Source organism: Megascapheus bottae, chromosome 2 (genome assembly GCF_031878675.1).
Source record: "Megascapheus bottae isolate mThoBot1 chromosome 2, mThoBot2.hap1, whole genome shotgun sequence".
NCBI classification, from domain to species: Eukaryota; Metazoa; Chordata; class Mammalia; order Rodentia; family Geomyidae; genus Megascapheus; species Megascapheus bottae.
In genome coordinates, this window is record NC_143510.1 from 29,111,993 (window position 1) to 29,139,628 (window position 27,636).

A 27,636-nucleotide genomic window follows, 5' to 3' on the forward strand; every position below is an offset into this window, starting at 1 on the left:
GGAAAAATGTGCTTTGAACTATCTGTAAGATAGTAAAACTCAAATTTACCTGGTATTTCTGGTGTTTTCCATCTGTACAAACATATTGGTTCTAAAATTATATTACCACACACCTTTCCCATCTCATTTCTTGTGTTTCTAGACAACAGAGCCTGTGGAACCATAGTATGTCTATGTGTTCTAGAAGGAAAGGAAATGAAATGCCAAGGTAATGAGGGAAAGAGGGAAGTATTGTGATGAAAACAACCAGTTAAAGTGAGTGTGAAAAACATCCAGGTGGGAGAAAGTATGGATAGAAAGATGTTTTCTCATTTTCTGTTTTCCCTGCACAAACTCTCTTCCTAGAGAAGTTTCATTGTTTACTAATAGTATGAATTATAGTTATGAAATTATTTTATAGTAGCTAATAAATATTCTAATCATAACATATTTATAATTAATCAACAACAACATTGTTATTTTATAGATAAAATTTGGGGCTTGGGAAGGCCTATAAAGAGTTTGCTGAAAATTCATGCACTTTGAAAAGAACAAAACCCACACTTGACCTTCATTCTTGCATACTCAAATCCCTTTACATTCTTGTAATCATAATTATATATCCTCTCAAAAGATTCCTATAGAATGTAAACAAGGTTAGAGTAAAGCCACCATTACAACCATATTCATTATATCTTAGCTATTCACTATAGCCAAGATATGGGATAAGCTCACATGCCCCTCAGTGGATGAATGGGCCAAGAAAATCAAGAAAAAGGATCAAAAATGTTGTATATATACAAAATGGAATCCTATTCTTTCATCAGAAACAAATGATGTTGTACTATTCATAAGGAAATGGAAAGACTTGGAAAAAATTATAATAAGTAAAGTAAGTCAGACTAAGAGAAACAGAGGTGACATGGTTTCCTTCATTTGTGGCAGATAGACTATGCCTACAAATCTATTAGTAAACACATTGGATGGTACACAGGTGCTTACAACTTAATTAAATGAAGTATAATACACTCTATGGAGAGCTCAAATAGTATAATTTTAGAAAGACTAGCTCAGAGCCCAACAATGAAGGGAGGAGGTAGGGGAGAATGCAGTCAAGAATTCATTATATCTATCAGAAAATTAAGAAAAGTAAGGGAAAGAGTAGGCGAAGTACAGTGGGAATGTTGAGGGGTGTCACTGATCACGAAGCATTGTACTCATAAATTTTTCTATTCAATAGCACCTCCTTTGTACAATTACATGAAGATAACAAAATGGAAAAAATAAAAGATTCATCCTAGTGTTGGTGGCTCACACCTGTAAATTCAAGCTACTCAGGAGGCTGAGATCTGAGGACTAGGGTTCAAAGCCACTCCAGGCATGAAAGTCCCTGAGACTCTTACGTTCAATTAACCACCAGAAAACCAGAAGTGGCAGTGTGGCTCAAGTGGTATAGCAGTAGCCTTGAGCTGAAAAACTCAGGGACAGGACCCAGACCCAGAGTTCAAGCCCCATGATGGTCCAAAAAAAAAAAAAAAAGGAATCCTCTAAGGAAATAATCACTACAAAATTATACTACTCTTCATGTAATTATCCTAGTCTTCATGAAAAACACTGAGTTAGGTTCTAGGAAGATCCAAAAGCCTAAGTCCAAGTCTCAGTATTTCATTCTTAGGGAATTGCAGGTACTAGCATCATTGAGTATTAAAATTCAAAGGTAATTTTGGGCTTTGATTCTACTACAATATGAACAGAAGCTTATCAACCTGATCTAACTTTAGGTAAGTTCCATTGCTTAATTTTAAATGGACTTGATTTTGAAGTTTCTAGGAACAAAGGTATATTATTTTTATGAGGAAAAAAAAGCTATAACAAATGAGAGATACTGAGAACTCTCAGCCTCTTAGGTAGAAAGAATAACAAAAGTAGAGCATTATATAGCAAGAAAGAAGGAATAGCATAGAGCTAAAAATAAAAGGGATGTTGACAGCTGTTGGTATAGGGAAGGCCACAGAAGACCTATTTAAAAGGAATTGATATTTCTGCTAATGATATTAGATAATATTCTTTCCTTAGAGGACAAAAAGATATACATTAAAATCACCTACTATCCAAGCTATATGGTAGAAATATAATTCCATCCCTTATATTGCAGAGCACATACATGAACTTATTTTTTAAACATCAGATTTTTTATATATTTCTTTTTTATTAAGGAATTTATTAACATTGATTTTTACATCATATTTCAAATGACATATTTAACAAACAAGTATTCAAGAAAGAAATCTCTGTATACAATCACTGGCACTTAGTTTTTACAACATAATTAAAATTAGGCTGAGGGTTTATATGTCATATATATATTAATCTATGTAATAAAACATATCCATAGAGTCATAAATTTTATGTCTATGTAATTGTGTTTATATTTACAGTACCATGTCCATAGCATTGGGTACACAAATATTGAGTCCTCGTTCTTGTACTGTGTGGATCTAATTGCCACATATTAAGGATACCATGTGCCTTTTGTTCCTTTGGTCTTGACTTGCCTCACTCAACATGATTCCCTCTAGATTCATCCACTTCCCTGCAAATTCCTTTATTTTATCTTGTCTGTTGGCTATGTAGGATTCCATTGTATACATATACCACATTTTCTGTATTCACTCATCTGCAGTAGGGCATCTGGATTGTTTCCACTGCCTGGCTATTGTGAATAGTGCAGAGATGAACATAGCTGAGCAGGTGTCCTTATTATATCTTGGGTTATGATAAACATCAGATTTTTTGAACAATTTATAGAACCAACATTTTAATTAGGTAAGGGGGCTGGTTTGGCATTGTTTGCATGAGAAGCTGAAATCAAGAATATCATGATTTCAGGCCAGCCTAGGCAGAAAAATCTGTAAGACTACTTTTCAATGAGAGAAGCTGGGTATGACGATTTACACCTTTCATCCAAGCTATGGTAGTAATGCTAAAATAGGCAGCTTGTAAGTACAGGAACATGCCTGGGCAGAAAGGAGATTCTACTCAAAAATAACCAAAGAAAGGTTGGAAGTGTAGCTGCAGCAGTAGAAAGCCTAACTATCTGGGCAAGGGGCCCTGAGTTCAAACCCCAATAGCATAAAACTTAAATAAATAAACTTAAATAAAAAATAAACTTAAATAAAAATAATTAAAGAAAAGAAATAGCCCTTTACATATTAATGGATACAAATGGGAAAATACATTCTTTGTTTTAAAATCTCCTCAATTAATTTTGATAGGAAGGGTAATCAATCAAGCCAATAGTAGTGACTATTTTTCAAGTCATGTTTTCTTCCCTCTCAAAGTTGTTAACAAATTTACCATATTTAGGTTAAAATATTCATTCACAGGGAATATTAATTTCCCTAAGTGAATAGGGTTGTAATACTTAAAAATGTATTTTCAAGAGAAATTAATTTGGGTAGAGCTTTGATCATAGATAATTCCACTGGGCAACAAAAGTCACTTAATCTTCCATTCTGTCACATGAGCAAAAAAAAAAGCAACCACAGTTTGTGTTAAATTAGAAACAAAATCAAGTTTATATAATGATATAAAACACTGCTAGAAAGTAATGAAGACAAACATCCTTATACATTATCACCACTGAGAAACACTCTGAAGATGTATGTGTGTGTGTATTGCTACTGAGACAGAAAGTCAGCATTACACTTCCATTGCAGCCCCACATTTTTATTTTATTTATTTATTTTGCTAGTTCATTGGAGATCAAAATTTCTCTGTTCTGGCTGGCTTGGAAACATGATGCTCAGAATCCAGCCTTCTGAGGATTATAAGCATGAGCCACTGACCCACTTCTAAACCTGTGCTTTGCTTACTGGTTGCCTAAGGAAATTTTTATAGAAATGAACTACTTCCTGTATACTACTTCTGCTTTGGGTGGGATTTTTTTTTGTAATCTTTCTCTCTGCAAGAAGTGTGGCTGGAATGGCATTAAGAGTTTCAATGGTGACATTTCCTTGTGTCTGAGAGCAGTTTGTACAATTCAGACACGACTGGTTTGTTTTTAGCAAACATACTGTTCACACTTTGAGCAGAATCACTGATGTAATCTGGTGAAAGTTATTCAGCAAGGCCAAAGCTGTGACAGATGTGCTGCCTGACAAGGGATTTCCCTGTGTATATTTGCATTTTTTTCCTATCAGTTTAGAGAAAGTTCATTTGAAATCTGTTCAATTGTATTAATGTGCAGTGTTGTACTACATCATCTATGCGGCATACTTGTGAAAGGTAAGTTGCATAAAGCCTAGTAATGGGGTGTTCGTGTTAGAGTCCAATCAGAAACACATTAGTACATCGTGCCATAGTGCAAAGTACAAAGGGGTTCATGTACCCTATAACCATTTAAAAATATATCTGTTGTTGATACTGCATTCTAAGGATCTGCAGTCAGGGCATAATGTTAACCCCAAAATTACAAGTAATGCTACCAGAATAGCCACTTATTTCAGAAAACAAAAAGGAGTTCTCATCTCTTCATTTTGTATAAAACACAAAATTAAAGATAAGCTCCCTGGAGTACGGAATTAAAACTTTTATTTAATACCAAATCTATGCTTTTATAGTTCCTATGGTGACTATTATGCAAGCATCAAATTTCAAAAATCTCATTAGAGTTACAAACAAACATGACTTTCTTTAGTGAATGAAAATTAACTTCTGAGTGTTGGTACAAAGCTAAGACAACAGCACAATGAATGCACCCCAAGGAATTAAACTGCTTAATACTCTGTTTAAAAGAAATGAATGCATACTAGAAGTTGGAATGTAATATTATACATATTCAGTCCCGATTAATGAGAATGGTTTGCTTTGTTCAAGCTAGTGAATAGCTATTGTTGCTTGCCCATCTAATTCTTTCCCTCTTCCCTTCCCTGTTCCCCCTGCTGGTTCTGGGATTAAACTCAAGGCTTGCACTCTTCCTTGACCTGTTTGTCCATAGCTGGTGCTCTACCACTTAAGTAATACCTCCAGACTGGGTTTTTCTTGATGATTAATTAGAAATTATGTCTTAGAGACTTTTCTGTACTGGCTGGTTTTGAACCTTGATCCTTAAATGACTCTGACCAGTTAAATGAGGAGGTGTGGAATTTTCTGCTTGTGAAATCATGCTGGACATCCAAAGAATTTTAAATTTTGAAGTATTTTAGAGATTTCAGATTAGGGGGAAAAACCGCTAAGTTAGCACAAGGAATGTTTTTCCTTAGGTAAAGAAAGAATTAAGTCCTCGATTAGAAATAATTATCTGAGAAAAAATGAAACAATAAGCATTATAATCTCAATTAACTTACTGTACATCAAGGATCAAACTAGAGTTATTCTGGCATTTAAAAAAAAAAGCAAATCAGCTTCTACCACTTAAAGAAAATTAGACTCCTCTCAGACTTTCTCCAAACAACATTTATAATTTCAGGATATTAGCAAAGTCTCTAAATTTCAGACGGAAAGGAAAACATGATCCAACCGTGCCATATCAGTGAAGCTGGTCATTCAAATAGAAAAGCAAGAGGAACATTTTCTTAAAGTGAAACTTATTGGGGAATATAACTTTCATAAAACTCTCATCAGAAGAATAAATTGCTTGATGATGAAAGATAACCAACTCACAGATAAGTCAGAAGAAAGGATATAAACCTTGAATGCTAAAACGTTTTTGTTTTGTCTTGTTTCATTTCATTTTAAAGAAGGCTAGAGACTGAAGAGAATAGAATTTCCAAAAGACGATGAGGTTCAGTCTTCATGTTTGAGATTAATAACCATATAAAAGGAGAAACTAGTACCAGCTAGTCCTCTACCATGTGAGAGCCAGCAAAATAGCTGCATGGTGGGGAGAAAAGAAGCCATCATTTGACACTGAATTTGGAAATACTTTGATCTTAGATTTCATTGTACCCAAACTGTGAATAAGAAAAAACAAGTAATAATTTCCTGTTTCTAAGTTACCTTCTTTGTGATATTTTTGTGACAGTAGCCTAAACAGACCAAGACAACAGATTACAACAAAAATGTCTATAGGAAGAGAGAAAGCTACCAAGGATGGCATTTATAATGTTTTTCTTTCTTACTTCCTTTTTTGTCACTCTTTTTTTTATTATGAGAATTTATTTTATTTTTTATTGTAATTAATAAAAGGGTTACATGATATTTGCCAGATAGAAGGTGCATTAATTCACATACATTGATACCCTTTCACATGTCTTGGTACCCATTACCCTCCCTCCCACCCCCCCACCCGTCTTGGTTTTCCCCCCTTCCCTATCAAATTTCAAATAACCAAATACAAATAAATTCTATATATCAGATAACAAAGTGAGATACTGTAACAAATTTTCGTCACTCTTTAGGCTTGAATTCAGGACTAGGGCACTCTCCCTGAGCTCTTTTACTCAAGGCTAGAGCTCTATGAGTATGAACCACAGTGCAACTTCCAAGGTTAGCTTTTGGAAATACATGAATTTACCATATTATAATTAAAGAAATTGTTTAGGTGAGTCTGACCTTGTGAAAATTAATGAAGAAAAGAAAACTAGAAGAATGATGGAACTAATTGAAACTATGTAAGTCAGGAGAATCAGGACCCCAAAATAAGATTCCGACCAAGTGGGCATAAAGGTTTTGGTCAACTTATGGTTGTCCTGGAAACGGGATTCCAACCATTATAATGAAATGAAATTATATGCTAATGAAAAAGGCAGTCATTACAGTTGGAGCCACATACAGAGACCAACTCTTATCTTGGGAAAAGATCTGGGAGGAATGTAAGATATATTTTAGACACAAATGAAGTCCACAAGGAGGACTACATATGAAAGGGTAATGATGAAATAGCATAATCAAGAGTATTTCTGTACCTGATGTTGATTCAGTTGTTCTCACTCTGACCAGTCAGGGTAGGTCAGTATGGGAATACTATCGTTGCAAAGAGTCTTATTCTACTCTATGGGGGAAGGTACCTAGTGTGCAACAGAAGGTTCATGTACTTTGAGTTGTGTGTGATTTGGCATGGATATCTCTGCTCATATTTCCTCCTCCTTCACATTGCCCAGGAGGCTTGGATCTGGCCAGAATGAGGAAGAGGCTGAGTCAAGAAATTCATTTAATTCTCATAACCCTCTATGAATTATATTCTTCCATTTCATCATCTGCACCACCCATTCTTCCGGAAGTACAGAAGAGCAGCGTTGAGAGAACTCATCCCTCAATGCAGAGGAAGTGTCTTTACCTGCTGCAGTTTTAACAAGTGGCACAGGGGCCAAGAAGTTGAACAAATACATGAACAAAGAGGAATGAACTAATCAGAATATAAATGAAAAAAAATTGAGCAGTGGCTTCTGAGGATTGAGTTCTAAGTGTCTTCTCTCACTGCCTTAAATATGTCCTAATGTGTATACTAATGTGTGTGGATATTGGATCTCCTGGTACCATTCAGAGAAAACCTCTCTCTGGGAAGCTGAAAGCATTTTGCAGTATTGATTTATTCTCACCATAGCTACACCATGATTGGAAAATGGGCAGTGAGTAGGAAGTAGGTAAGAGAGCTGCAAATTCCAAAAGAGTAAATGAAGCAAGCGCATTCTGACTTCATTGAGACACCTTTCTCTTTGTGATTTCTCTCTTCTTCCAAAACATTCTGGTTGCCCTTTAAGGTTTCTATGTGTTCATATATGTACCTTTGTTCATACCTAAATGATTCTGTGATCAGACTCAGACACTAATCAAGAAAGGACTATCATTTTCCCCAATACTACTAATTAATGTTCATGAAAGCATAGCTATAACATAAAATTATTTGGTTCAGTTTAGCACTAGGGAGCTGGCTTTGTAAATTAAAGGTGTGATCTCTTGAAACCATAATGATAAAAGTAATTTGAAATCATACTATTGACAATCATAATAGAAACAAATGCTTACCACTCACAGCTCAGCTCTAGTGAGAACAAATCAATAGACTAAAATGCTTTCAACCATCCCAGAGAAAGGCTATGCCTGACAGATACCAGGAGATCAAATATTCATACTGCTTAAGACCTAGAAGTGTACAGACTACAGCTTATTTGAGCAGTAAGAGAAGTCATCAACAAAGAGCTCGATTCTAAGAGGCCTCTTGTCACTACTTCTTTATATTTCAATTTGCCGATACCATTCCTCCATTCATTTGCTCATTTCCTAGGTTCCTGTGTCACATGTGAATAATTTAGCAATGAAAAACTGCATCCCTGCCTCAAAGAGGTCTTAGTCTACAATGAAAACAACTAACATGCTATTTTGATGCAAGTTCTGGTCTAGGTGTGGATTAGAAAGAGTGGTATGTGGAGTTGAGGACGTATTCCTGGTTTTGCCTACTGCAGTTTTGACATTGCCGAATTAAATCTCAGAATTACCAAAAAGGACACAGACAGAAGAGAAAAAGTGATGAGGGATTCCCTGACTTAGAGCATGTGAATTCTCTGAGATGCAATATTTTATTGCTATATAACAGAGAAAGAAACCTACAAAGGAAAACTGAATTTAGAATTCATCATGAAAATCGAAGGATGTCCTCACCTAAGTGGATCTGACTATCTTTATGGAGTTCCAAGCCCCAGATTTTCTCACAGATAATATTGCAGTCCATGACCACTCCCTGCAACCTGTCCTGTGAAGAAACTTCTTAATAAATTATGTCCAACTGACTTCTGTGGCAAACATTATGTGCTAATTTTTGTCCCATTGTCCCTGGCTATATTGCCACTCATTTATCATGGCTTCACTTTGTGTGTGTGTGTGTGTGTGTGTGTGTGTGTGTGTGTGGTGTTTTTAATGTATAAATAATAATCTCTCACCTATCATGGAAGTTACATTCCAGAGAAGTAGCAATGAGTGAACCACAATATAATGCCAGGGGACTATATAATGCAGCTACTTCACAGATTTCCATCTAGCCAGGGGCTCTCTGGAACCCAACTGCCATGATAGGTGAGGGATCACTGTACTTCTTTTATTTCTATTCAAAGGAATTCTGTTATATGCAGTTGTAAGAAAATAGTAAATTAAATTGTGTGCGCTATTATTCTGTTTTAGATTTGAGGAGTATTCACCTCCAGTGGGTTTTCTGCTTTCCCCAGTCTGTGTGATCAGAGGACCAGAATGCAACTTTACTAAAGTCATCCAGAATTTCTCTTCCAGGGCTTGGCATGCTAAGTCAGGCAGCCAGCCACTCAGTCATTCATCACTATGGTGACATCTTGATAACCAAGTAGATTCCATCTTGATCTTTTCTGTGTTGAAGCCTGATCCTCCTCCCTCACTTTACTTTTAAAAACTTTTTGATTGACACAGAATAAGTTCTTATGTTATACCAAGTTAGTTTTGGCAACTTCTTTCCCAGAATGCTCATTCTGCCTGGAACTACTACCTGTGCAACCATCAATATTTTGTAGATTTGCCCATCCATTTGGTATGCATTTGCTTCAAAGTTGTTCATTTCAGTAAAAATTAGCCTCCCTTTTCTAGTATCTGTCATTAGACACCAGAAAAAAATAAGCGTTAGTTTTTTTTCTTCTATTAGATAGTATGATATCTGAAGGAAAGTGAACAATTATCCATAACCACACTGTAAAAGATAGGTCAACCCTTCTCTAAGATGGAAACCAGTAGCTACTTCTTTTCTAACATGGAGGGAATTTCCAGATCAACAAATAAAAGAAACTTAAATTGTTGGCATTTTAATCATCTTCAAGTAGTTCCAAGGAAGAAAGAAGTCAGTTCCTCACCGAAGCTCTTTAGAAGAGAACCCTGTTCAGCTTTCAAGTATTGGAAACTAGTAAAAAGAAAAAGAAAAAGAAACAATAGGATGATGGATACATTGCCATCACCCCACTAGGGGATTCCATATTCCTCTCCAGTCTGTATCCAATGAAAACAGGTTGTCCTCTTGAAGTTGGAATGATTGGGAACATTTTGTGAAAAATACATCAAGAAGATAGAGATTGTTTGTTTAGGGTAATGGAGGCATTGAACAATCTCTGGGTATTGAGTAACTATGGCTACAGTCAGAGTTGCCCCCAAACACATCTGAAAAACATGTCTTCAATTCTTTCAAACACTCCAAAGTCATTTTTTATTACTCCCTTTTTATTTTTATAATCAGTTTAACTGTGTTTGTGATTTCATGCCTAATATATTAGATTGGTCAACATTTGCCTGAAATTATACACAGATCTCTATTGTACATCTTACTCAGAAATCAAGCCACTCATTTGCCTGGACTCAAGGCTTCTCCAGTCACTACACCCTTCATGGTATACCTTAAAATGTAAGAATCCAGGCAAGTAGTTCTTCCATACCATCAAGTCTACACCCTTGTGATAGGGGTAAACGGGGTATCTAGTTCCAATGTCCATTGTCTCCCTGTATGTCTCTCCTTCATCTTTTCCTAACATTATCTCCCCAGCCTCTTCAACTTCTCCTCTTCCTTTCCAGTGGCCTATGAGATGATGCCCAGCCTTGAGTCACCTAGCCTGGCAAGTCCCAACAGGAGGTGAACAAACCTACAGTTCTCTGGCTCTAGCATCTTCTCCTCAGCTCTACCGTCTTGCGATTAGGATGTGTTCTATACTGGTCTTCCTTCTGCTCGGTCAGGAGGTGACATTCTATCTATCTGGGCTGAAGAGAAATGGATATAGTGCGTGCACCCAAACTACCAAATCTCCTTTAATTCAGAGAATAGTGTTCACCACAACTTTGTCCAGTTCACTGGGAGTCTACCTGAAATCATAAGGCCCATAGGCTCAGCAAAAGGCAGCATGTGCTGGTGGATCACATTTATAATCAATCCTAGCTACTCAGGAGGCTGAGATCTGAGGATTAAAGAAGGATCAATGTTTCAAAGCCAATCAGGGCAGAAACCCTCATCTCTAATAAATTACTAAAAAAAAATACTCAGATGTAGAGCTATGGCTCAGGGATTGAGTGCTAGCTTTGAGGAAAAAAAAAAAAACCTCAGGGACAGTACCCAGACCCTGAGTTCAAGCCCTAGCAATGGCAATTTTTTTTTAAAGCTGGGCACTGATGGCTTAAGCTTGTAATCCTAGCTACTCAAGAGGCTGAGATCTGAGACTCTCAGTTCAAAGCCAGACCAGGCACTAAAGTCTGTGAGACTCTTATGCCCAATTAACCATCAGAAACCAAAAGTGGTATTGTGGCTCAAGTGGTAGAGCACTAGCTTTGTGCTGAGGAGCTAAGGGACAGCACCCAGGCCCAGAGTTTAAGTACCACAAACGAAAAAAAAAAAAAAAAAGCAGCTCAGCTTCTTTGCCACTTTTTGTCTTGGGTGATTATTGTTGCATATTTAGACTTTGTTGTTGTGTTGTCTTGGGTGATTATTGTTGCTTATTTAGTTTTTGTTGTGGTGATGGTAGTGTGTAAGAAAGAGGTGAGACAAAAAGGAAGTAGACCTATAATAACACCAAAACTCACCCTCTAGCCCAAAGCCAGTATCCAGATTATTTTCTTAGGTTACTAAAAATAGATAATATATCACAAATGATACATATTCTTGCTTTGATTTGCAATTCGATCAGAGTCACATAAAGAGAGATACTAGCCCTAATATTTAGATGACATTTAAATAGCATAGACATTAAAAGAACAAGATAAAGCTGAGATAACTATGATGTGGAAGTAAGGGCATTTTAAATAATAAATCACCATTTTTCTTCACATTTTTAAATGCTCCACAAAAATAAGGATTCTTTTCTAGAGCTATGCATAATTAATGTAGAAGCTTTCATTTTTTTCAGTAATTCATTAAATTGTTAGTATATTTTATAATTCATGTTATCTTAGAGCTAATGAAATTTAGTAAGTTCAATTCTCTGACCTTTGGACAGGAATGGCATACTAAAGAAGCTCCTACAAGTTTGAAATATTTTTCTGTGGTCCTGCTGAAAATTTCTCCTTTCAGAAAATGTTTCTTATGCAGGATGCTGGGAGGATTGTGCTGAGTGCCAGAAGCAATGGACAAAGCACGGGGTTTGGTTTGGTTTTGTTTTACCTTCTAACATCCTTAAAAATTACCTACTCTGCTATCAAGTTCAAAATTATCTTTGGATGAGAGAGCAGAACTAACTCTGCTGGGAGCTGAGTAACGCTATGTCTAACTTTGAGCTATATCATCTGTATTGTCAATAACTTTCTGGTGAGAGGCAAGGCAACACTCAAGAGGCAAGGGGCAGGAGACAAGGCAAGGTGCAAGAGGCAGGGCGCAAGACTTGATTATCATTGAGGGTATATGTTCCTGCCTTGACAAACTTTGTTTGTCCTCTGGGTTAGGAGCACTGGGTGTGAGCAGTCAGTAGGCCCTCTCCTCTCTCTGCTTGCCCTGGTCTGGGTGTGTTCTCCCTATCCCTCCTGCTGATCGAGAGGGACCAGGAGGAAAGACCCTGACAAACTCCTCTGTAATCAGACTTATTCTAGAGAGAGGAAAACAAGGAAAGTGGTAGAAATTAAATAGATCCACCTATTCAGCCTTTCTGGCCATGCAGCAGGTCTTTTCTCCAATCATTGTGAATGTTCTACTATGAGGTAGCTGCCACTCTCTTTGTAGCCCTGGGGCTTATCTTGGCAGGTGATTGATCTGATAGGTGATATTCCATCCACTAGTGACTGGCAGAAGACACCACCTTTACTATGTCAAGTAATGCTCAGATGCATGACAAGAAGCTATTATTCATCGTCAGTTATGGGGCTTGAATTTTGCAGCTGTGTGCTATCTCTGAGCTTTGTCTGCTTGTGGATAGTGCTCTACCACTTTGAGCCACAGTACCACTTCTGGTTTTCTGGTGATTAATTGGAGACAAAGAGTCTCAGGGACTTCCTGCAGGATTTGGATTCATCCCACAATCCTCAGATCTCAACCTTCTGGGTAGCTAAGATTACAGTCATGAGCCACCAGGGCCTGGCCTGAATTAATTTTTGATAATATATTTGTTCACTATTTTTGTTTGTTTTTTCCTTCTCTTTATGGTAGGTGACATGACTTCCTATTTAAAATAGAAACAGACCTGTTAGTTTATTTCCTTTAGTAAACATTTGCGGGGGAGTGGGGGCTGAAGACTTAAACTTAGCATCTGACATTTGCTTTTTGCTCATTGGCTGGTGGCCACATCTTCAATCCAATAAACTTTTCTTTTTGAAATAAGTATAGACAAATTCAAGATTCTCCTAATTTAGCTTCTTGAGTGGGATTACAGGTAATTTTATGCCCCACCCAGTTTAGTAAATTCATAGTTTTAAAGTGAGCTGATTAAAAGAAGCATTAGTACATTAGTGTCATAGAGCAGTGCTAAGGTTTGAATGTAAAATCTTCCCCAGAGGCCCATGAGTTAAAAGCTCGGTTACCAGATTAGCAATTTGGGGAGATGGTATCCACCAGGACTTCCTTAGCCTGGTAATGCTTGGGACTCCCTATCCCTTCCATAAAAGAACCAACTTTTGCTTGTCATGGGAAAGCACTTTTCATGATTCCAACCCTTAGCCCAGGAAAAAACTACCCTGCCACTCCTGCAACACATGTACTCATTTCCACAGTTATCCTTCTTGCTGTCAGGCCTGAAATGTGCTTGAGAGTTTTCAATTCATGCAAAGCAGAGTAATGTTTATTTATTCTTCCTCTTCTCTTCTCCTTCTCCTTCTCCTTCCCCTTCCCCTTCTCCTTCTTCTCCTCCTTCTCCTTCTTCTTCTTCTGCCTCCTCCTCCACCACTCCTTGCCTCCTCCTCCACCACTCCTTCTCCTCCTCTCCTCCTCCTCCTCCTCCTCTTCCTCCTCTTCCTTCTTCTTCACAGCAGCATATGCTATATACTCAAAGCACAGGGATAAAATAAAGAACTTTATCCCAGCAAGACTTGCAGAAGGAAGAGTAGACTGATTAAATGCATTGTGTTCCATGCTGATTCTAATTGTTGAATAATCTTATCTGTCTCTAAACAGCTAATAGGTATTTAATCGATTGTTTTAATTCTATTTCAAAGCAGCTGGAATGCAGCTGTAGCTAGATATCACAGAAGTAAATAAGATGCGTTATTATTTTTATTATATTTATGCACATAAGCTGTATTCTATTTGTGTCAAAACTATACTCATTTCCACTTAACTAGTAATTTATTTGGATTAAACTACTATTGTGCACTTGCATGGTAAAAACATGTCTATTTATTGCCAAGTGTAAATTATGCAGAAATCTCTAGATTTACCTTTACTTGCCAAATAATCCTATGATTCACTTAAATATTTATACAGTGTTTCAATGCCTGATATTTTCCCTATTAATTAATCATATGAGGGTTAAATTTCAAGGAATAAATATAGAAATACAAAAACTAAACTAATCCTTGTACTTAAAATCTGACTATACTCTCCGGATATATTTCCAAACTAAAGTTTCTACATAATCCCTAAGAGAATGAGGCATAGAAGTATTAATATAAAAGAGTGTTTTAGGAGATTTTAAGCATGAGTAAAATAGGTTCCAAAGTCCTATGCAAGTATTTGAACAACTTGACCTTATTTCAGTTTCTTGAGAGAACAATTAGGAATAGTTGCAGAATCAACATGAAACATTATTAAGAACCCTCATAGTAACTATCTGAAAGGGCCAAGATATTTCCACAAAGTTAAAAATATTAATAACAAAATTAAATTAAAGCAACACGAAGCTTATCTTTTGGATCAGCACCACTACACATTTCTTCTTTTTAATCCTTAAAAAATTGTTCTGGAGATCAAACTAGGGCCTTGTGTATGATAGATAAATATTTTATAACAGAACTATGTCCCAGCACTAAATTTCTACATAGTTTTAAGAGGTAATTTACTAAGAGCTCTCTGTCTCTAGCTGTCTTTCTGTTCCTGTCTCTCTGTCTGTCTGTCTGTCTGTCTGACTCTTCCCCCATCCCTACTCTCTGCCTCTTAATTTATACAGAAACACAGTGTCCCCCTGTCCCCATGTCAGTATGGAGAGATTGTTTGACTCTTAATGTGGACAATGATGGGAGGATGGCTGTACTTCAGAGAGACCCTGGCTTCATTCCCAGTTTTCATGTACTTTCTGTATGACCTCAGGCCGTAGACTCTTAAACCTCATTTCCTTGCTGGTGAAAATAGGAGTTAGAAAAAAAACTACTCTCATATTAGTGTGAAGATTAAGTGAGATGGTGCCAACCAAAGGACTCATCTGCTCTGTTAGATCCTTAGATCTGAGGCTTATTTAGCACAGTGCTGTCTTCACATCCTACTGAGATTCATTATTCATCACCTACAGTAGACCAAGCATTGGCTAGCCCCCTGGAACACACAACTCCAGGTCCAGTTTTAAACACAAAATCTAGTTGGGTAATGAAAAAATAGGAATCCACATTTGCCTTTAAATGAAACCTGCCCAGTAGATAGTCTGGTAAAACCAAGGTAAGTCTAGCATCATGTGGGTATATAACAGCAGGTTACGAAAGGAAAGGAAAGTTAACCTTTTATACAGATGAGGAAAAGAAAACTAAAATACTTGCATTTCCATAACCTTTTCCATAGTTAGTAAATATTATGTAGGGGTAGGGGAAAGACATGTAGACTTCTCACCTGAGTATTACCAGTCCTGTCACTCAACAATGAAATCCCCAACACAAACTGAGAAGATGGCAGATGTCTCTACAGAATGAAAAATTCAGTAGGTTGGTTTCATTCTTTGTATACACACCCAGACCTGGCTCCTAGCTCATGTTGGGATGCTCTGAGCCTCTGCATGCCTTTCTAAAGGACTCTTGCCCTCTGACATGGATCAGGAATGACATACCCCATGCTTCTTCATCAACTCTAGGGCTGCTTCTTTTACTAATAGCAGGCTAAGATTTCCATGACTTTTAAGAGAAAAGTAGTCAAAGGGAAGTCTCAATTTCTTACCAAAAATGATGTGCTCTATTGAATAATTCTTTAATATGAGGGCAAAGCCAGAAACATCTTATAACATCCGTGTCCTTTATTACAAATAGGTTACTTGATCTGAAGGTAAAGGAAATAAATTTGAGTGGTGGTATAAGCATATTTTGAAAAATTCTTTAAAAAGAGATACTATTCCACTTTCTGAAAGGCCAGATCTATAAGGATATTATAAAGAGTACAACACTTTTTTAAAAGAACTTCAAGACTGGATGACAAAATAGCTGGCACACATGTTACTGCAGTCATTGTCAATCAATTACAGAACCCTTTCCACTGAAACTGCACAGAGCCTTCCAATGCCTCTCAATATGGTGTGTGATAGCTCCTGTCATTTCATACCTGGCATGTTTGGAAGCTTTTTGGAATCCTTGACCTTGTGTGGAAGACTCTATATCCCTCACTTAAGAGAATGAAGAGACAAGAGTACACTGCATCATTACTTAAATGAAGCGCAATAGGATCTTGTCTATAGAAATTAATATTCAATCACTCTTTAAATGGTCAATCACCAATATAAGGTATTTCCACTCTCAAGCTGTTTTTTGCTTCCCTTGATCCTCTTCCTTCATAAAATTTGGAGCATCTGAATCTCACACTGGACTGAATGACTCCAAATTGTAGAGCTGATAGACAGCCGAGAACCATAGCCCAGTCTTTCTAAAGCTGGGTGCAATTGTTTGATAAGCAGGAAAGGGCAAGGTGGCAGGAAAGGCAAGTCAGGAATGAAGTTAGGTGCTCTGGTCGGGCTACGGGTCCCTCAAAGGTCACTATATTCAAGACTTGGTCTTGAAGTTATCACTATTGTGAGCTATGGAACCTGCTGGAGGTAGGATCTAATAGAATGTCCCTTAGGTCATGGGGAGAATTATGGACTCCCACCTTTTTCTCTCTCTGTTTTGCTTCCTATCCAGCACATGTGCCATTTTCTCTGCTAGTCAGTGCCCACCATTTTCATCTGGGAGTAGTACCACCAGACTTCAGAGACAGGAATACACTTGATCTTGAACTGGGACCTTTTGCTTTTTAAGTTAATAATATTTCAAAGACTTCATTGGAGTGGGCAACAAGGGGACCAAAATAATGGAATCTACAGTATAATATAGCAAACTAAGTGAAGTATGAGGTTAGGCAAATAAGTGTGAAAACTCTAGCACTTGATGAAGACAAGCTTTTCCATGCAGCATGGCAAATGTTTCTTGCCAACTATCCCATTTCCTTTCCCCAACCCCAGCCTCTTTTTGAGTCTTCTATGTCCCTTCATTTTTTCCCCTGCTGCTTCAGTCCTTCCTTTTTAGCCTCTACTTCTTTCTTTCAATCCCTTTCATCATATCCCATTCCTCATTTCTTTTTATTTCATATATTTTTATTGTAATTAATAGACGGGTTACATTATATTTGCCAGATAGAAGGTATATTAATTCACGTACATTGATACCCTTTCTCATGTCTTAGTCCCCATTTCCCTCCCCCCACTCCCACCCCTCATCTTGTTTTCCCCCCATCCTTATCCAATTTCAAATAACCAAATACAAATATATCCAATATATCAGATAACAAAATAAGATACTGTAACAATATGAGATAATCAAGGGACAGCAAAAGAGATGAGAGATAACATAGTACGTTAAGGACAACAATCACTCATTATATGGCTTTCGTTTCTATATCCTAGAGGTCCTTTCATTTAGCGTCATACCATACGCTTTACGTATCTAGGTTTTGCTCTATTATAAATCTTTGCTAGGAGAGACCAAGGTTTCTACTGATTATGACGAATGAGGGAAACCATTGAGCCTAAGTTCCTTTGAGTCTGGCTTACTTCACTTAAAATGATTTTTTCTAAGTCTTTACATTTCCTAACAAATGGCGCGATGTCATTCTTTCTGACAGCAGCACAGAATTCCATTGTGTACAAATACCACATCTTGTTGATCCACTCATCAACTGAGGGACATCTAGGTTGGTTCCATGTCTTTGCTATGATAAATAGTGCTGCAATAAACATCGTTGTGCTAGTGGATTTACTCTGACCTTGTTTCTGGACAATTGGGTGAATGCCTAGTAGTGAAATTGCTGGGTCATAGGAGAGCTCTATGTTTAGTCTTTTGAGGAATTGCCATACTGCTTTCCATACTAGTTGAACAAGTTTTCACTCCCACCAACAGTGTAGTAGTGATCCCTCCTGGCCACATGCCCTCCAACATCTGTTGTTACTAGTTTTCTTGATCCTGGCCATTCTAACTGGAGGGAGGTGGAATCTTACAGTTGTTTTGATTTGCATTTCTTTTTATGACCAGAGATGTTGAGCATTTCTTCATGTGTCTATAGGCCATTTTTGTTTCTTCTTCAGAGAAGACTATCTTTAAGTCTTTGGCCCATTTTTAATGGGATGGTTGTTTCTCTGGAGATTAGTATGGCCACCTAATCTTTGACAAGAGAGCCAAAAAAATAGAATGGAAGAAAGACAGCCTCTTCAACAAGTGGTGCTGGCAGAACTGGATAAGCACCTGCAGAAAACTAAAGTTGGATCCTTCTTTGTCACCTTGCACTAGAATTAACTCCAAATGGATCAAAGACCTGGAGGTAAAAGCCGACACACTGAAAACTTTACAAGAAGAAACAGGAGATATACTAGGCCTCCTTGGCACAGGTTGAAACTTTCTTAATAAGGACCAAGAATCACAACAAATCAGAGAAAGGCTGGATAAGTGGGACTGCATTAAACTGCAGAGCTTTTGTATGGCAAAGGACATAGCTAGTAAATTAATTAGGAAGCCTACAGAATGGGAGAAGATTTTCACCAACCACACAACGGATAAAGCCTCATATCTAAAATATATCAACAGCTCAAAAAATTGAATCACTCCTCATTTCTTTTATTCTCCCTTATCCAAGCTTTAGGCAACTCTGTTTACCAGCCCCTTGGCATTAAATAGCTGCCATAGCAGCACTGAGTTAAGTCCTCTGGCTGAATGGCACAGTAGTTCGGGGTTTCTAAATACTACATAGCAGATGTCAGCAAGGCATCTGAGGAAAGGAAAAAGGAACATCAAAATCTGAGGTATAATGAGTATATGTGGCTGTACAAATAGAATTAACAATATTCTGGGCAGTGTCACAAAAATGCTGGAAGAGAACTTACAGAACAACAACTACAAAAGGAATATAGGGAGAACTTCAGTGCTTCAGAAGTATTAATAATTATTAAGCAGACACAACGAGTCTCAAATCTGGGTGATGGATCTTAAAAGGAGGGTAGATACTGAGGTGAACAAAACCAAAAGTGATGAACCATGTCTTTTCAACAGCTAGCACAAAGGAAAAGAGATTTGTTAACTAGAGATACCATTGAAAAAATGAGCAGACAACTTCTGATTGTGCTTGTAACTTTCTAACATATCAATCTGGAAATATGGAATTATTGTTCTAAGCCTTAAAATAACCTAAATCAATTTGGGGCTCAAATATAATGGCTATTCAGGAATTAATATGCACTGACATCATAGCAACTCTTTGTTATCCATCCTGTTAGATCTAATGGTCAGCTCTAACATAACAGGGGGTCCTAGAGAATTCTTCCTAACTAGTTATATAGTTTTTAAAAAAGAAACGAAAAGAAAAAGCATAAGAGGGTCTTATATCAAATGACTGCTCCCAAATTGTTACCTTAGATAGGCAGAGAGTAAATATTGGCATTTTCATATGACAATCTGTTATTTGGGAATAATCTAGCCTTCCTGGAGGAATGGAAATAAAGCACATAACAGTCATTTACCAATCATACAATATTAGACACCAGTAATTTATCATTCACCACAGTATTCTTGAGTCATTAGAGGAGCCATTCAACTGTTCTCAGACAGACCAGGTATGACAATATAAAAAACAGGATTCTGAGAGCTGAATGCATCAAGTTTCTACTAACATTTCATTATTCAGACAGAAAGTTAATGACCGGTGTAAACCACCAGGATACTAGAATGAAAGAACAGCAGTTAAAAGGCCATAATAAATCAAATATTTAAATGGGATATCCATTTCAGTTACAGTCATTAGTCAGATCAAAGTGATGGTCTAATTCACCTACTCAGTAATCTCCTTGATCATAATAGTATTTTAGGTAATATCATCCATTCCTTCATTAAATAAATATTTTATTAGAACCTACTATGTGCGTGGCACTCTCCCAGATATTGCAAAGCATACTGAGCTATAAAAGAAATAATTTCAACCTTCTAGAGACTTATAGGGGGAAAAGACATTGTGAAGAACTGTTAAACAAGATGCAATGACTTTAAAACTCAAGCTTTCTGCATTGTAAACAAATAGTAAGACTCGTAGAATATTATTTCTTAACAGTTCTGTGAAAAGCCTGCCAAGTGGGGAGGATGAGAAAATACAAAAGGAAAGGAGATGGGGAAGTTGGGTGTTGAAAGGGCTACTATGTTATTAAATAAGGTCTTTGAGGATGTACACTGAGTCAGTGAGAGTTGAAGACTTGGGACAGCACAGTATTCTTCACTGAAACTGTGTCTGTGAGTCACCGATATCTGCCACTAGCGTCTATGGTCACTAAGTCACAACTGTTGAATAACTGTCATTTTTCTACTTCATGTGCTTTGCTTCTTTGCATGCTCACTAAATTCCATTCTTACATATATTATGCATCACCAGTTGTTGAAATATATGTACTTTGTACCTGTTACAAGCTCACCTCAGATGTGCTGATCTTCATTCTGTTTAATTCATACATGATCTTGTATATTAGGAAAAATAAACAAGAGATTCAAAATTACTACAGGAAATTCATAAAGTCACACCTGGTACCAAATTTTATGTGGAGGATGTGTTCAGGTGTGTTAGACCAGTTTTCTCCTATCTCCTCTGGTTGTTTTAAAAATTCAAATATTAAAACAATACATGCCTGCAACAAATTAACAATTATAAAAATGACTGCAGGATATAATTTTATACATAGAAGTCATTTTTTGTCAGTCCTGGGGTTTGAACTCTGAGCCTGGGCACTGCTACTGAGCTCTTCAGCTCAATGTTGGTGCTCTGCCTCTTAAGCCACAGTGCCATTTTGTAGATGTCATTTTTTTATCTTCCACAAAAAGTGAACAATCGGGCTGAATTACCCCTTCTTCTTTGAAAGAATCCTTTGCAGAGCAGAAGTTTTCAAAGTTAATAAAGGTTGTCAAGGAGACAACAAGCTAGACTTTATTAACTTTGAAAACTTCTCTGCAAAGGACTCTTTCAAAAAATAAAGAGTAACGTATTTGAGAAAGACACAGATAACTGTTACCCCAAATATGTGAAGACTCCTTTAATTTTAACAATAAGAACATAACATCAAATTTGAACAGGTATTTAGCCAAACAAAATATATAGAAAATAAATAATTATGAATACAAAAAGATATTTAGTGTCATATGTTACTGGATAATTGCATCTATCAAAATCCACAATAAAAATCCACACCCATGACATGGCCAAATAAATTATGGTACATACAGACAATGGAATACTATTCAGAGTGTGGAAATATAATGATCAAGCCACAATCAAACATGGAATGCCATATATATACATATATGTATATATGTATATCTATACTGTTGAAGTCAAGAGCCAACACTAAAAGGCTTTGTTCCTCATGATTCCAAGTATATATGACATATTAGAAAAGGCAAAACTATAGAAACAATAATTATATTAATGATTTCCAAGGGCATAGGGATGAGTATGGTAAGAAAGGGTGACCAGGTAAGGTGCCAGTAATGTCTAGAGAAGTTGCCAAAACTGATCAAAATAAACAGAATAGAGTGAAATCTAGTACAACCTATACACTTTGGCTGATAATAATGTATCAAAATTGTTTCCTCAACTATAAAGAGGTAAGATGTTCCTGACAGATCAAACTGTAGGGGAGTGAGAGAATACATGAGAATTCTCTGTATAGTATTTATTACTCAATTTCTATGCACACCCAAAACAACAGAAAATAAAATATTTTAATTTGTTATCCCAAACAAGACAGAAATGACATTGTTAATGCAGAAATTGCAAACATCCAGAATGAACAGCCTAAAACACTGAAGCTCCCGCTGTTTGCTTCACACCAATCTCTTTCTCATTCCAGTTGGAAAAGCTATTCATAGTTCAGTATTCATTCTTCCAGTATTCTGTTCAACGTACTATTACAGTTATTTCCACCAAGATTTTGAACATAAATGGGACCATTTTATACAAGTCATTCTTGAATTCAGTTCTTTAAGGCCTCTACTAGGGATTGTGTTGAGTATTATGTGTGGAAAAAAATCTAAGAAATACATTTCCACATGGACACTGTAATCTTTAGTCTAGAAACTTTTTTTTTCCTAGAGCACTATTCAGCAGTAGATATGAGTTAGGCTCTTTAAAAAAAAAACTGTTTAAACAATTCACTAGCTCAAGATAAAAAGGAATAATTCCATTGAAATACATTTGGTTTGAGAGTTAAGTTCTGGAGAAAATCAACTCTTTGATGTCAGAGCTAGCATGTTGTTGGTATGTTCATCATGAAGTTATAATAGCCTCTATATTTTTATTAGTTATTTTTATTTTTGATGAGCTATTCATGATTTGGGGATTATTATCCCCTTTTCAAGAAAAAAGGGATGATAGCCAGAGAGTTTAAACAGTTTGCTTTCTCAAAATTATTCAAGTGATAGACAATGAGTCAGGATTGAAAACCCAATAAAGCTGACATATCTCCTGATGCCTTTAATAAAGCTCCTTCTACAGGCAACAAGTACCAAACTGTCCTTTTCATTGACTGAAGACTTTATTTGTAACCAACAAATAAACGATGATACTCATCTCACTTAACACCCTGTCTCTGCTTGTCCCTGTCTTTAAACCACATCACACTCACCCATGGATTCTTTTAAAAGTATAAATCTACATTAGGTTTTCACACAATATGGGGCATAACTGCTTAGGAAACTTTGTGTCACTACCTGAGAAGTAGTAGTAATATTCTCTTAAGTAACAGACAAAAAAGAATGTATACTAAAACTAGTATTTATATAAATTTCATACACAAAGAATATGTCAAAATAGTCATAATACAAAGAAATAAATGAGAATTTGAGGCTATTGTGAAATGGCTATTAAGTCATGCACATAAATTAAATGTCAACATCTCAGCCAAGGCTATTGGATCCACACTTAAAACTTATACTTCATGGACCTGGAGTTTGGTGTAATGATAGGGTGCTTGCCTAGCATGCATGAAGACCAAGGTTCGATTCCTTGGTACCACATACATAGAAAATTCAGGAGTGGTGCTGTGGCTCAAGTAGCAGAGTGCCAGCCTTGAGGGAAAAGACCAAGGACAGTGCTGAAGCCCTGAGTTCAAAGCCCAGAACTGGCAAAAAAATTTTACAATTCAATATTTAAGGCCTTGACTTAGAGCCATGATATTCTCAAAATGTTTCTTTCCTTTGTTTTAGATTCTTATTTGTTTTGGTCGTAGGTTAGACGTACTATTCAGTGGTGTAAAGCACATACTGAAAAAAATATATTATTATTTTAAGACCTTATCTTATAGCAGCAGGTTATGACTTCGCTACATGTCAAGGTTTGTGCTCCAGAAAATCACATTCTCCTCTTCTGCATCTTATTTCATTGTCTGAGGCCTTCTGTGACAAATCAGGCAGGGATCCAAGATTCAGATAATTTAAAGAGTGTGTCATCACTCCTGACTCAGAAGTATTATTGCTAACAATTATATATACCTTACCCTATAATGGACACAAACACAAGTAAAATTTGTCCCATGAAACCCATTTTTAGAACACTTGTGAGACTTTGTGTTCTCAAAGTGCCTAGCATAGGCACTGGCACACACAGAATACATACATCAAGTTTTCACAAATCTGTTACACATACAAGAAATACTCTTTTACTTTGCATGGCTGAATCTGTTTGCCAGCAAACTTTAACCTCACTTGGTGATGACACTATGCCTGCACTCCCTTTGCCAAGCACAAATCTTCCAACTCAAGAAACAATGGTGCTAGAGAGCACACTCTAAGTTTAGATGCCTCTCGTATAGTTCTGTGTAATACCTGTAAAAAGCTAAATTTTCATTTTACAAATGAGAAATTTGGACAGTATGTGCACTACACTAAAACAATATACTATATATTTGCAACACTGGACACTGATAACAAACTTGACATCAAAACCTTCATGACTTATGAACTGTTGTAGGGAAGATAGTGGGTGAGCTATGGCAGTAACATCCAGCAAACTGAGGAACAAGCATTAGGCTGTAATACTGATGAAATACGAATCAAATAGCAGGCCAGTGTGTCATGGTCATAAACGTGTAGAGAAAAACAAGGAAGTCTTTATCTAAAGTGTTTTTAGGAAAATCCTGCTCAGCCAACTATCTGTCCTGTCTGATTTTGTTCCTAACTTGCCGAAAGCCAAGTAGAAAAAAAGCAAACATCCCCAGGGTCAATCACTCCCTACCTACTCTCTTCTACCTTACCCTCTTCAGTAGATCTTATACAGTAGGCAATTTATGCAAAGTAATAAATAACTCACCAGCTTTGATTTTCATAGATCCAATAATACACTGCTTCTGATGCCAGTAATTACAGCATGCATTATAGGGAACAAGTCCCACGTGACTTTAGGCTACTTATAATCTTCCAATCACTGTGCTCCACTGAAGATGACACAACCATCATTATGAGACCAGGAATGCAATCTATTTTATTTTCTCCCAACAGTCCCAAAACCCACAAAGAGGACCTGACTTACTTGACACTTGGTAACTGCTTCTAAGATACACTTTTCAATTAAAGTACCAGAAACATTTTGTTCTTTTCTTATACTTGCTGCCCTGGAAGTTGAAAAGTCCTGGAATATTACTGGTCTTACAGGATCTTCCTGAAAGAATTCTCTGGAAAAAAACCAAAAAACTGGGGCTTTCGCTGACTCCTATGGCTTTTAAAACTTTAGGTATCAAAAAGCATCCCAGATTCTTTAAGTAGAAGGCTTCGTCTTATCTTTAAAGACATCTCAGGAAATACAAAGACAAAGGGGATGTCCTCTGAGATCAGTAACTGACATGCCAAAACAGAGTATGGTTCCATGATTTTTATGACTAAAAATCTGTGTGAAGAAGATGACCTGAAATAAGATATCTGTAAAAGGCAAGTGATTCTGAAAAAACATTCCTCAACTGGGCCAAAAAAGTAAGAGACATTTTGCCCAGAGTCTTTCTTATCTGGGTTTCTTTGTGTGATACCAATCTGTGCACCTCAGCCTCCTGTCAGCATTCTCTACAGACTCTTGCCAGGCCCAACACCTAGTTTTCTGCCCACAACTCTATCTTGTCCATTGAACTTAGTCAGGGAATTCAGCTTCTCAGAGCTCCGGCTTCCGGACCTTCCACTTCCCTAAGATGGATGCTCTCTTGTCCTATCTTGACTTCCCTCTTTATTACATGAAGTAATTAATTCCTTGGTTAATTGATAAGCTCAATTAACTCATCAATCTCCCCCTTGAGTCTTTGCTGGAACTGTAATTCTGTTCCTTTAACTGCATTGGAAAATAGCCACATGATAGATTTACCTTCATCTCTTCCCAGATTTTAAAGGCAACAAAAACAGTTCTGCTTTCTATCTTTGCCTTCCTGGCATCAGGGTGGAGACACCCAGCCAAGTACAGCCTGTGCTTCGTTGCAAAGGTAACTTTGAAGATTTTAATTCACAGGGGACAAAAGATTAAAAGTCTCTGTCAAGTTGTCATTAGACGCATAATGCTATCCTTGGTGGGGTGCTGAGAGTGTTTCTCCTCCTCTGTGGACCTCTAGCAGATTAGGTTTCCAAGCTTTAATTGAGGAAGGATTTAAAGCTGTGAAAAGGTATAATATTATTTTGATTTGGCTCATACTAGGCTGGGGAAGGCTGATTACATTTGTATGAAACTTTATTAGAAGACAGGGCTAAAACCACCAAAAAAATCAAGTAAAGCGAAAATTTTCCAGAGAGCCTAAAAATAGGGATCTGGCTTCTTATCACCTCTGCTTGTTTCACTATCATTCTGATTTACACCAAGAGGGTCTGAACAGAAACACAGAGGGCGATTCACAGAAATGCCAGTGCATGCTGAATTTGTCCATTCATTAGCCTGTCACACATGGAATCCATTGCACTCATTTGCTGAATAAAGAAAAAAGTTGATTAACCCTTAGAGAAGTAGCTAAGTTAGTAGGGAAGAAAACACATGAGAGAAATAAACAAAAAAAAACCCTCCTTTCCTCTACTGGGGGTACTGTCTAATTCAAAGTCTCAAAGAATCCATCAAATTGTCTCCAGTTTTCACAGGCTCCGGTTCATATGCTGCCACCACCATATGCTGCCAGGTACCCACATCTCACAGCACCCTGCCCCAGACAATGACTTAAGCAAAGAGTGGGCCTTTCTTCCAGAACAATCTTAATGCTGTTTTAAATGATGACTTTCCTCGTGAGTACAGAAAACAATAAATCACTTTGGGTAACACAAAACCAAACCGAACCAAAACAGAAAAAACACAGTTTCTGTTGAGATGAAGCATAGAAGAGGATTTGCTGTTACTTGTAATCTTTCTCATTAAACAGCTGTCCAGATCTGGACAGTTTACCATCATTTCTAGCATTTCTAGTGGGATTTAGAAATGGATGAATTAGACATCATGGGATCAGATCTTAAAACTGAAATTATTTGAGTGCCAAACTCTCCAGTTTCCAATGAAATGTGTTGTTCTTCACAGAGAACAATTTGAGAAAGTGGGGCTTGCCTTTTTTAATCATAACGGATTGTTAACTACAAAAAAACCTTGGGAAAATTAAGAAAATAACAAGTATCTTCAAGGCTTACTGCTTAAACTGTTGGTTTCTATAAGTGTGATTATTGGGCAAAGAACAACCAATGTGTGAAGGTGATTTATTTTTCTGCCAGGAATTCTGATCTCTCAAGTTACCACAAGAGAGAAGAAAAAAACCCAACAATTTAATTCTGGAAAAAAATGTATCACATCAGTTAGTCATACCTGTACCATTCTTCAAATAGAAATTGAGGAATTATCTGAATCTCATGGTTAATGTTGGCTCAGGCCCATTATCCAGAGGTTCCATGACTTATATTTCTGTAGTAACAAGGCGTGTGAGGCCAAATATAGCGGAAGTGAAGGAAGAAACATCTCTTCTCCAAAGACCAGGTAAAATGCTGCGCTATCATGATGTAATGAGGCAGAGAATACAATGTATGACCCATCTTCAAGATCTGCCTCAAACAGAAAACTAATCAGAATAATGTGCATAAAATATCTCTGGTAGAACTCTTTAATTCATATTACTTTCTAGAACAACCTAAAAGCCATATGCTGGTCTTGATTTAAGAAAAAGAAAAAGGATACATCATTTTGTAGAGAATCTGTAAAATGGGAGGTAAAACAAGAGCTGCAAGAAATACAGCATTATAAGATGTCCGTTGTCTGGATGTAAGAAACAAATAAACTAATCCAAATTTAGAAAAAGCTTTTGAGCTATTCAGCAATGATAGTGCCACTTGAGAAAGGAAAATGTA

At 36.9% G+C, this 27,636-nt stretch overlaps 1 protein-coding gene across 8 annotated transcripts in view; it reads right to left on the reverse strand.

The window, feature by feature from the left end:
• Nucleotides 1–27,636, reverse strand: part of Fhit (fragile histidine triad diadenosine triphosphatase) — a 1,032,375-nt gene that overhangs the window by 699,000 nt on the left and 305,739 nt on the right. The window contains exon 1 of one of the 8 annotated variants that reach the window (XM_090323251.1): nt 50–133. The exons of the other annotated variants lie outside the window; for them this stretch is intronic. The gene's annotated coding sequence lies outside the window, so the exon portion shown is untranslated. Of the gene's footprint in view, nt 1–49; nt 134–27,636 lie in introns of those variants that run through there. 8 annotated transcript variants of the gene reach the window in all.